Source organism: Anopheles merus, chromosome 3R (genome assembly GCF_017562075.2).
Source record: "Anopheles merus strain MAF chromosome 3R, AmerM5.1, whole genome shotgun sequence".
NCBI lineage: Eukaryota > Metazoa > Arthropoda > Insecta > Diptera > Culicidae > Anopheles > Anopheles merus.
The window spans coordinates 24,873,604-24,884,744 of record NC_054084.1 but is presented as its reverse complement, the minus strand read 5'-3'; the positions used below and the strand labels follow the sequence as shown (position 1 = coordinate 24,884,744).

General features: G+C 41.1%; 1 protein-coding gene across 3 annotated transcripts in view; it reads left to right on the top strand.

Annotated features, from left to right (window-relative positions):
• The first annotated feature begins 1,808 nt into the window (after positions 1-1,808).
• Positions 1,809-11,141, top strand: part of LOC121595913 (netrin receptor UNC5C-like) — a 55,969-nt gene continuing 46,636 nt past the window's right edge. The window contains exon 1 of one of the 3 annotated variants that reach the window (XM_041920306.1): positions 1,809-2,070. The gene's annotated coding sequence lies outside the window, so the exon portion shown is untranslated. The remainder of the gene's footprint in view (positions 2,071-11,141) is intronic. The other 2 variants (XM_041920307.1, XM_041920308.1) reach the window with 2 other exon arrangements.

Genomic DNA, 11,141 nt, shown 5'->3' with positions numbered 1-11,141 from the left:
CATCACATCCTCCCACCATCGCTCTTTCCCATAATTCATAATTAATCCTTTAAATTCACCCGCAATAAAAGAGGATGTCAGGAACCGCAATAAAGGATTCAGTGCTTCCCGCATGAAACAAGATATTTATTTCGTTTCTATTTAAACTAATTCAAAAGGATCATTCTCCATGCATAACCGAGAGTAGAGCAATGACCAGCTTATATGGTGGTTCTGGCCTTTAGTCTATCCGTTTTGTCCCATCTTAATTAATTGATGTCAATTATGAATAGTAAACGGAAGTATCAAATTACCTTCTCAGCACAACAATATCGCTTGAACGCAGTATATTTCAGCAGACAAAAAAAATGTTCAGTTACAGATGCAAAACATACCTTTGGCTCATGGCTAGGCAGTTTTTGTGATTGTTCCAAATTGAACTCTATCTGCAAAATCAACTAATGCTAAGCTTTTATGTTGTATGAGTTACTTCCAAGCGAAAACAAATATTCTTTTAAACAGATTGCTAATTTAACTTCTTTTGATTTGCCCACTCAATCTGATCGTAAACCACCATCATCATAATGAACATTATTTCCAACAAATGAAGCGATCGACACTTCAATGCAATAAACCTGTTCCGATTAGTACTGAGCGCTTAAGACAGCAAAAACCACTTTGCCTTGCATTGCAACGACTACATTACCTGTTTCTGTTACAAGCTATCCCCTAGATGAGGATATTGCTCTTTTGATGCAAAGCTGGTCTACCGTTCGCTTCTCATTCAAGGTGCGACGCCAGGACGGAAGGCACGTACTCATTAAGACATTTGCTGAAGCAAACGGAGCAACTTGCCAACGTTTATCTCTGCCTTTACGTTTTGCTCATACGCAGACGGGTTGGATCTGTACACTAGAGATCGAAGACAGTTGGCAGGAATACTCTATCCGGATGCGTATTCAATCGATGGTTCGAAAATTGCATTCCGATGCAAGCCAATTTGCATGTCAATCATCGTTCCGAGTGTATTTGCATACTATGAGGCCTGATAGTTTATTCAATTTGCAACAGTCCATTAGTCTTAAAGTTAAATTCTAAAAGGCTCAATACAGAAGCATATTGACTCAATAACGACGTATGTTTAATGTAATGTTAGATTTATATGAGATCATTTCGTCTTAAACTTAATTATTGCTCCATTAAAAACCTTTGCGAGCTCCATAAGGACCATCTTACCATCTATTCGCTTAGAAGAATGTTAATCAGCTATGAACGCATATTGCGACAACATCATTCAGCAAACAACGCATGAGTGCTAAAAATACGCAACACTTCTCTACAGCACTAAATAAAATTTCCATGCGTTGTGTCACGGTTGTTACATCTTTTCTAATTAGCATTTTTGTCCAACGCTCATCTGATACTGCAGTTATAAAAGTATGCAAACAACTTTAGCTTACAGAAAATTACAAGAACTGACTTTAATAAATTACATCGGTTGTCGTTGATTACTGATTAAGGCAATACTTTTATTAAATTACATATTTTGTTATGCCGCTGTACATTTCACTTTTTGAATCGGAATTTCAAAAACTCGTCACGCTCACTCCCATACGCAAAGTGCGTGAGTTCTTCCGCGCATATGCTTTCTCACATCGTTCTCACTATGGAAAGATCCACTTTCTCATTCAATGCTCTCTGTCTTTCGGTTGCTCTCACGCATCCATCCCAAACTCTCATTCTTCGAATCGCTTCTCTCCAGAATCCACGCAACGCTCCGCTCATTTCCATGCTACAAGCGAGCAGCCCGTAGCATAAACTGTTTCCTTCCCTCTCTCGCTCAGTCTCATCGAAAACATTCACCGGGTAGGACGTGTTTTCGTCGTCGCGACCATTCAACGACTTTCGTGCGCATTTGGTGTGAGTGTTGAGCTGTTGTATGGAAGGGTAAACGTATCGAGAGGAAGAGGGTTCAGTTGTTGTTTTCGTCCGTGCATCGTTCGTTCCTTGACAACCCAGTGCTCAGCGCCGTGGTGTGGAAGCCTCTTCTAGCACTGTCTCCTATGTGTCAAGGGTTGTTGTGATCCCAAGGTATAAGTGAAAAGCAACCGGCGGCAACTCAACTCAGTCACAGGCTGTGAAAATATCGCCCAAAAGTGTGCATAGTATGATTGGGAATGGTAATTTTATTTTTGCATAAGTTGGTGCGAAAAGTTTGACGTGCCTCTTCAAGGTCGCCTGTCGACGTTCGCAAATGAAGTGATGTTGAAAATGCTGCCATGGAAGGAATAGTGCAACGGCATGCAAAGAGTGGATAGTGAAAACATAACCCCACCAACAACGGCTTGTCTGCAATGTGATTTGATGCAATCGTGACCGTGAAAATAATGATAGTGCCCCGACCGGGGGTGAGAAAGTGTGAGAAAAAGCCTCCGGAAAGATGCATCCGATACCGCTGCATCAGTGTGCATGATCAACGACCTCTTCCGTGGCGGCAATGCAATAAAAAAGTGAAACGAGAAAAATTATAGTCCTATGAGCCGCGTATCTTGAAGCTTACAAAAAGGCACAAGAAGTTCTTCATGTGATGAAAGAGGTGTTTTCTAGTGAATCGTTAACTGCTGCAACGGAATACTTATCTGCTTTTGGGAACACAGTACTGTGAAATGATATACGCGCCGGATTACAAATGACGTCTGATAAATCGAATTTGGATTAACAACGAATGATTTATCACCTTTGAACGTCTAAAACGTAGATAACATAATCGCATCGACCAACGCAACCATCGGAGATAGTTCCTACACGGTAAGTGTATTGTAGGACGTTTTTACACATCACTTCACCCGTGTATCTCTTACATCATGATGTAATGTGCGCTCGGTGAACTTCTGAAACAAAAGGCCCCAGTTCCCCGTGCGTCTTCTGTCTCTGCCATACTTCGTCCGCTATAATGAACATACTCTTCTGGACAATTGCGTGCTTTGCCAGTCCTTTGGTTCACAAATTGGATTTAGATGAGGTGGAGCCTGCCATCCAATAATTCCGAAAATGCTTCACCGATATCCCTGTGGCACTTTGGAGGAAATTGTATTGCTTTCCTTCTTTCCTTTATGTCAATTCAATCACGGTTTGATTACATTTATTTTGTCAACCTTGACCGCAATACCGGCCGGCTCTCATGAACCAGACGCAATACTTCGATCCAAAGATCAAGTATATTTGCTCCAGCAATCTAACATAAACTCGTGATCTACGAACCTCTATCAAGAATGCAGGAAGCTGTGGTTACTTTTACAACAAAAATAACAGGCCAAGTGTTCCCTGAAATTCATCCATTCCGAACAACGCTCACGAACGTCTTTCTAGCAGACGCTTTATCTGTATGGTATGAGGGTAATATTCTACTACATAAACCAGTCCAACAACCGGTAGAAGGAGGAGGACCGTTTTATGTCTGCCATATGATACGGCGTTTTGCCTCGTTCGATGGAATGCCAGAGATGGTTGGTCTTGTACGACCGATAAGATGAGCGGAGGATGGGATCAATAATATAAATGATTATTTTCGGCCTAATTCGGTACGAGGGCGCTTCTGTTTTGTTATCGATGGAGAAAGGGCATGTTATGTGAAATTTGCCCTTTCACTCGTCTGTTTTGGCTCCTTTCGGTCAATAACCGGAAGGAGGTTCGTGTGTTTATGTAGGAATCGTATAATTTTGGGGTAATATACAAAACAATGTTACCGTTTGTACTAGTTTTAGCCCCGTTTTATTAGATGGAAAGTGTTCTCATACGTTGTTATTGCTAATAAATTGATTTTGGAAATGTACCATAAGCCTGTTTTCTTTTAATACATGCATAACCAACATTCTCCCTGTGAGCAAACGGAGCTTAAAGCATGTTTTTTATGGAATCCATTTTTTCTTCTCAAAAAGATCGCTCGCAGGAAGGACATGCGATCGATTTCAATCACGCCATGTCATAGCAAACGTCAGTCTGCGGTTGGTCGCACTCATTCTTTTGATGTCCGGGTCTCACCGACCACCGTGTTGAAATCTTTGATCGTCGCACTTCAACGCAAACAAAACGGTCGCCACTACAGGCGATCTGTTTCAAAGCGTGTTGAGCGTTTAACACGTCATTAGTTTACAATGTTAATGTTTTATTCACATTCCGCCGAACATTTTTACTTTTTTTTGTTAATAGTGGTGTTCGTATCTCATTTTGCGATAGAAAAACTACTGGCAGATCTTTAAGCTTATTTAATATCTCTTGCAAAACCGATCAAACTCGCTCAAATACTTTCACTGTCAAACTACCTTTTTTTCTTCTCCTTCCCCCTGTTTGATTCTCGCGCGTTTTCCCCTCCCTTGACGGGAACGTGCTTTTTTGCCGATTTCTTTTCTGCTACTTACATGACCCAAATCATCAGATTAATGTTTCAATTGCGTGATTCAATATTTGCATGCTCAATCTCCATCGATCTTTCTCGTTCCCGCTCACGTCCCGCTCGGGCCGGGATGCTGCGTGACCAAGTACGGAGCAAGAAATCCTTCCAATCGGCACGCTTTATACATGGAACGGGCGTACGGTAAATAAAATCGCGCATTTTACTCTTTGATCTTGCCCCGTGTTTTGGTGCCGTGGCCGTGCAAAAGGAATAGGAGTGCTTTGAAACCATGGTGGTGTCAACATATCGGGCAAGTGTCAAGTAGCGGACCAAATTGACCGCCGTTCACCGGTATTATGTGACGCTGGAGGCAGGACTTGAACTTTAGTTAAATGTATGTTTTAAGGCTAATTGTTGAAAACAGCTTGTATTGTAAAACACATTTTTGTCTCTATTTTCGATAATTAAAAACTGCAGATTGCTGTTTGATGCAATAGCATGTGATAACAAACATAGTTTTAATCAGTACCCCAAGAACAGAGACAAAAAATTATGCATGTTAAACAACATTAGTCATGCTTTCTCTGGACGGAAGATTTTGCAAATATGGAGGCTCATTGACGTATCAACATTGATCAATCGCCGTGATTGATGGGTCAAGTTCGAAGTCATACCGATGAACAATAATTTTAAAACATACATTGGCTAGGAATGCAATTCTTGATAAGGTTGCACTTGCTGTACAAAGGAGCGTAGTATGTATTCGCGATGACTTCCTTTGTTTTATATAGGAATATTGGTTTAATCAATTTATTGAAGAGACGCTTGAACTATTCTAGCACACATTACAAAGAAAATATAAACTCTGCGTTACAGTCGTGTTATCTTTAGAGCATGTTTAATGCAGTAATTCAATATTATTCACATTCAGAGAATATTCATTTGCTTTATCAATTAATGTTACTTATCCTCGTGCAAGTAATGCTAGCATTTCTACTACCAATCTCGAATATTTTACACTTCTCAAACTCGTTGCGTATATTTTGAACATGCTAGTTTTATTTAATATCTTCCGCTCTTTTCCAGCATTGCTAAACTAAGGCTATATTTTATAGCCTCGTGCCAATTCACTTCCCTCTCTGCGCCTCTCGGCCAACCTCTCTTTCTATCCTTTCTTCAAACACAAGCACCATCTGCCGTGTTGTATTGTAACCGGGGCAAGTGAAGCATGTTAAACCGCGTTCGCGGACGCATCGAAGCAAAGTCACTGTGTTCCGGTGCGATATCGGGTCAACCGCTGCAGGCGCGAAGCGGTACACAATCAGCCCGTTTGTCCAACGGTTCATCGGTTTAATTTGGATGCCTACATGGGCCTCATTTTGGTCAAGCAGCGCGATGACGCGAGCACTTTTTTGAACACCATTCACAGAAAAGCTTCCTCTGGGGTGTAGATGTATCAGCTGCTACATTTTCTGTGTGAGTTAGTCTTTTTTTTGTCTCTCTCGTTCTGCTAGTCGTACGCAATGCGGCGGCTAAACTGCAATATTCCCATATGCGTTTGTTATGGCGACAACACACAGGATGAAGTTGTCTGCTGCTGACGAAGTGACGAAAGAGGGATTTGAACAAGGCGAGCAGCGCTCTCAGCCTCTCGCTCTATTTTTCCATTCCATTTGCCGGGCAAAGGGACACAACAACGGGCGGCCCTAAACATGCTTTGCATATTTGCCCACAGCCTCGACCATCCTTCACACATCCTGACACACAACCGGGAGCAATTTGTGCACGTTATCGTTCGTTAGACCGATGCCCTTTCCTGCCCTAGCCCTGTCTTGCGTACGCATCCCGTCCAGGCTTATACTCTCGAAAGTCTGTTACTGGTTCTGGTTATTGGTGCGTCTGGATTTGTTATGTTTCGATGAGCGGCGCCACCGAAGCATAGCAGCGCCAGAACTTTCTGCAAAGGTTACTAGCTGAGCGAGCGATTGATTATGGGGTGGGTTCATTGGACACGTGTGTGGTTTTTTGTTTGGTATGTGTGTTATTTTATTATGTTCCGCTATAAACTACCAAGCACTGTTTTTAGTTCTCTTCGTTTCCATACCATTCTATAATGTGTTTTTCGTGAAATGCGAACGCCCGGTTTGGAGCACACACCTGCACGCGAACTGTTCCCGATCCGCGTTCTCTACGCTACATCGCGTGAGATTGATGAACATGAGTGGTTTAGCACTACCACAAGCGATGCTCGTCGTAACGCTTGAATGCACTTTCATGCAAAGCGGTTTACAGAATTAATTTATCCACGCTTACTTGCCCCGTAACCCTACCGGGTGAGTCAATGAGCGTGGAGATTGGAGAACTGCTGATGCAATAACAAACCACTAATTGATAAACTTTGGGTCGGGTGTATGTTGTAGCAAACTTTTCGTTCAAGTTGCTCATCAGGCTCATTGGATCTGACGTTGATATTCCGTTTAATATAGATCGAAACCCAAGCTGGCACAAAGTTAACCGAAACCGGGGTAAACATGTACCAATCGCTGCCGTAATTTTTATTTCACCCTAATCCACTCACATCCTTCCTGGTGCGAGGAATTTTAACAATCGTTGGAACCATCTTTTCATCGATATAATAAACGGCAAAGATTAATTCAATGGCTGATTCCACACTTCCAGCTCTAAACTGATGCGAGCGCCATAAAACCGTGCTTCTCCAAATATTTGCCAAATTATTGCTGCTATATACAAAACCCGACTGAAAAATGCAAGTCGAGCATATAAATATGCATCAATCTTGACTGTAGAGTTTGAATTTTGTTAAACTGTTCTGTGAGTTTTTCAGATAATGTAATGTGATGTTTTGTTGTGTAATAAACCAAAATTCAGTTCAATTTTGACGTGGATTTCATATAGAAGTCTAAAGCGACCATAGCTATACAAATGATCTATATCTTGTTCTTCTCTGTAGCAGTGTCACCAAAAACAACACGAAAATGAAACAATTTAGAATTTTGGATATACTTTTATACGTATTTGTCGGGATGCTAGCCCGTTTGGATTGAAACGTAGCGAACAATCTTAATGCCTGCCACAAATGATGCCGTCTGGTCCAATTTCCTGTTCTCTCCATGTTGCTTCTGCTGCCATTCTTGTATACTTCATGAGGCTGTCGAATGTTGACTGAAAAAAGCACGTCGATCATAAGCCTGGTGCGTTGTTTTGGCAGAACGATTATGATGATGTTTAATCAGGTTAATTTAAATAAATAAATAAATAAATTAACCTTACGGTGGCCAGCAGAGCAACCAATAAAGGAAGTCGGGGCACCATGCCGTTTTCACAGACTTGATTGAATCATAAGCCCGATTCTACATCATCGGCAACCTTCCGTTGAGTTTGTTCAATCCCAATTCGGTTACAATGCCGAATACGAAGCAAATGTTTGCTGGCTTGCATTGCAAGTTGATTGTACATGATGACGAAATAAACTTTTGGCACGATTTTCAACTCTTAGCTCGGAAAGCTTATGTTGTATGCCTTCCCCTCTATACCATTTGTTTCATTTAGAGAATTGAGAAGTTATTGAGTTGTTACGGGATGATAGAGATGCAAACCAAAATCTGATCAAAACTGTATTTCACCAGATTCACGCAAATGTTCGAGAATTTCATTCATACTGCTAAAAAACTAGAAAAAGAGGCCGGTTTTCGATGTTACTGTTTTTTTTTATAAAAACTACTTCAGAGAATTATCAGCTCATGAAATGATTAACAAAGACGTCTATTCAATTATACTCTCAAATACTTCCGGTCTTTATTCTTCATCCATAACAATCGCATGGACCTTTGTTGGAAAGAATTCCGATTTTTTAGAAAGTATTCCGAGCAAAAAAAATTTTTCACAATTAATTTTTTAGATGTGCATTTTCAATGTAAACTGTGAACAGTGCAAAAAATCTCCTTTAAACACGTGCACAACAATCATTGACAACAACTGAAAAAGTAAACTTTCCATAAGTGTGTCCATTGAAGGAAGGGCAGTAGTGCCGGCACGCACTTAGCCGTAATCGGCATTCGCAGTGACTAAACTGTCTCGCTCTACACCATGGGCTGCATAGGCAATAAATCTTCTTATCATGCAATAAATTAACCGCTTATTCCGCACCCTTCTCTTACCACAGGCAGGAACGGGAACCGCACGGCAATCGCCAGGGCGATTGATTAGAATAATAATGATGTACACAAACCGATAATCGCATTCTACCACCATGAAGAAAGCTTGTTTCATCGTGGTTTTGTTACTTTTTTCCATTTTTTCCTGTGTTGCAAACATACTTGTTCGTATCAATCGTAACATAGTTGTGCCGGATGATTGAATCGAGTATGGCTCTCGCTCTATCAGCTTCATTCATTTTAAATATTCCTACCTAGAACCAGACTCTGCCCGGCACACATGCATCGTACTCGCGCCTACTGGTGCTCGACAGCAAGCGAATGTTTTCATCGCGCTGATATGAAAACGTAGCGTTTATTAGACCATTAAGAGGCTGATGTCAGTTCAGGGTTAAAACAACCAAAAGCCACCATATCATCAGACCACCGGAGTATCAAAAAGCAAGACAAAACACGTTTTAGAATGCTTACGATTACTCATGGTTTCCTCTGCTGGAGCGTATTTTGTTCTAGCAAACAGTGCTTTTGTTATATTAGAAATATTTCAACTGCAATTCTGCAACAGAAATTACCTTCTATCTGAACAAACTGTCAGGCTGCCCATGTAATGATCATATCATTCGACGTAACGAGAATCATTATCGCTAACGATCGAAGCTTTTTTTCTACACCGCAACCTCCTTCTGCAGACAACCTTCTTTGAGACAGCCGTAACTTGAGCACGGAAAAGCACGTAATAAGAATGCAAATTAATTTGCTCAATCATAAATTGACCCGTTTGCTGCCCGCCAGCCACACGTAATAGGTGCGGCAAATGCATTGCGTCGATCGACAGCTGATAGCTGGCGTACAGCAGACACGGTGCGGCGAACACACATACACACTATTAATCATAGTTCAAAGCCAATGCTTCTCGGATCGCGGATCGGTGTCGACAAGTTTTGCGACCGGATTGCCAATAGGTAGTCGCTACGACAGGCGATCGAAACGATCAACCCCAACCGCACGTCAACGCTGCGGCTGGTGTGACGCAGTCAAAGAATGATCGATGAGTGGTTCGGCAAACGCTAAGACACAAGACAGTGATTAGACGATAAAAATCTCATTTACTGATCGTTCGGGATGTGACTGCTTCTATTTAAACATTTCCCTTTCAGCACGGGAGAAATCAGCACTCCAGCTGGAAGCTTGATCAAACGGTTGAAGTTTTGATTCGCTAATAATTTGTTTGTGTCTGTTTCTTTCTTTTTTCTTTTTTATATTTGTGCCTGAAGGCTTAAATCAGGTTATGAGGTTAAAGTATGTATCACACTTCAATCGTAGCAGTGATTTGCATTGATGGTTAGCCATTTTTCTGTTTATATCCTTATTGCGATTCAATATAAAGTGGCTTTATCAACTTATTTCAATCTAGATTGCCCACATCTACATCATTATATCGTATAAATGCTCCATTTTATTGTACACCTTAATTATACTCTGTTAAAGTGAATATGTTTAAATTTTATGTGAATAATGATGTACCGATGAAACGCAGCTCAAATATAAATTGAAAACCAATACGACCAAAAACCAATTTCAACTCAAGCCGTATTTTCATCCATACACAACGATTCACAGGAAGGATCCTATCTCATTGTTCCAGCAGTTGTCTGGAAAGTTTTGTTCAGATAATACATATCATATTACAACTATAAAATGCGACAAGAACTTTCAACAAAAAGAAGCCTTAGATTCAATTCATCCAGTCACAGCTCATTAGTGAGTTTCCAGTCTACATTTTTTGTTACATGAACAATTTATCAAAACCATCCCCAAACCCAGTTTCCCACTATTTTTCCTACGTTATTACCCAAAGGAGCTAACGAACTGTACCATATTTTAACGAATGGCTTCAAAATTTTCCCCCAACACTCAAATTAAAAGAATAAACACACTTCCCATGCGACATCGTTTATGAATCCAGCGGCATACTCGTTCCTTGCTTGCCAGTAGGGTCATCTGAATATTTATTAGACCCGTTGCAGTTTGCTATACACGACCACGATGGAAACATGAAGTCTCACGTTACAGAAATACGTATGCCTACTCATCGACGCAATATACGTATGTGTATGTAATTTTCCAGTGCTTGGGCTCGAGCTCAATGCTCAGTGGCGTGAACATTGAAACCGTGTACCGCACTCTGTGTGTCGGTGTCCAAACCGCATTTCAATGTCATCTGGGAAGGGTTGGAATAAAAATTGAATTCTACAGTGCGAACGACTTCGGGAAACCTTTTTGCTGCGCAAGGGAAGTGAAAAATGGTGGAAATAATCTATAAAGGGAACACTTCCGGTTCGGTGCAGCCATCGTTGCTCAATGACCAATTTCGGGGTTAGAAGGGGTTAGAAGTCATAAACTCGCACCTTTGTCTCGGGTTTTATTTCTGGCTGACATGCTCGGAACAGCTGACGAAACCTCCTGGCGGGGAAGTTTTATTTCTATATCCAAACCCCGCATGTGTTTGACTTCAGCATTAGGGAACAATAATGCAATCATGCTGCTTGGAATATTAAAAGTGAATTCGATGGTTGTATGAAATGACTGACGCA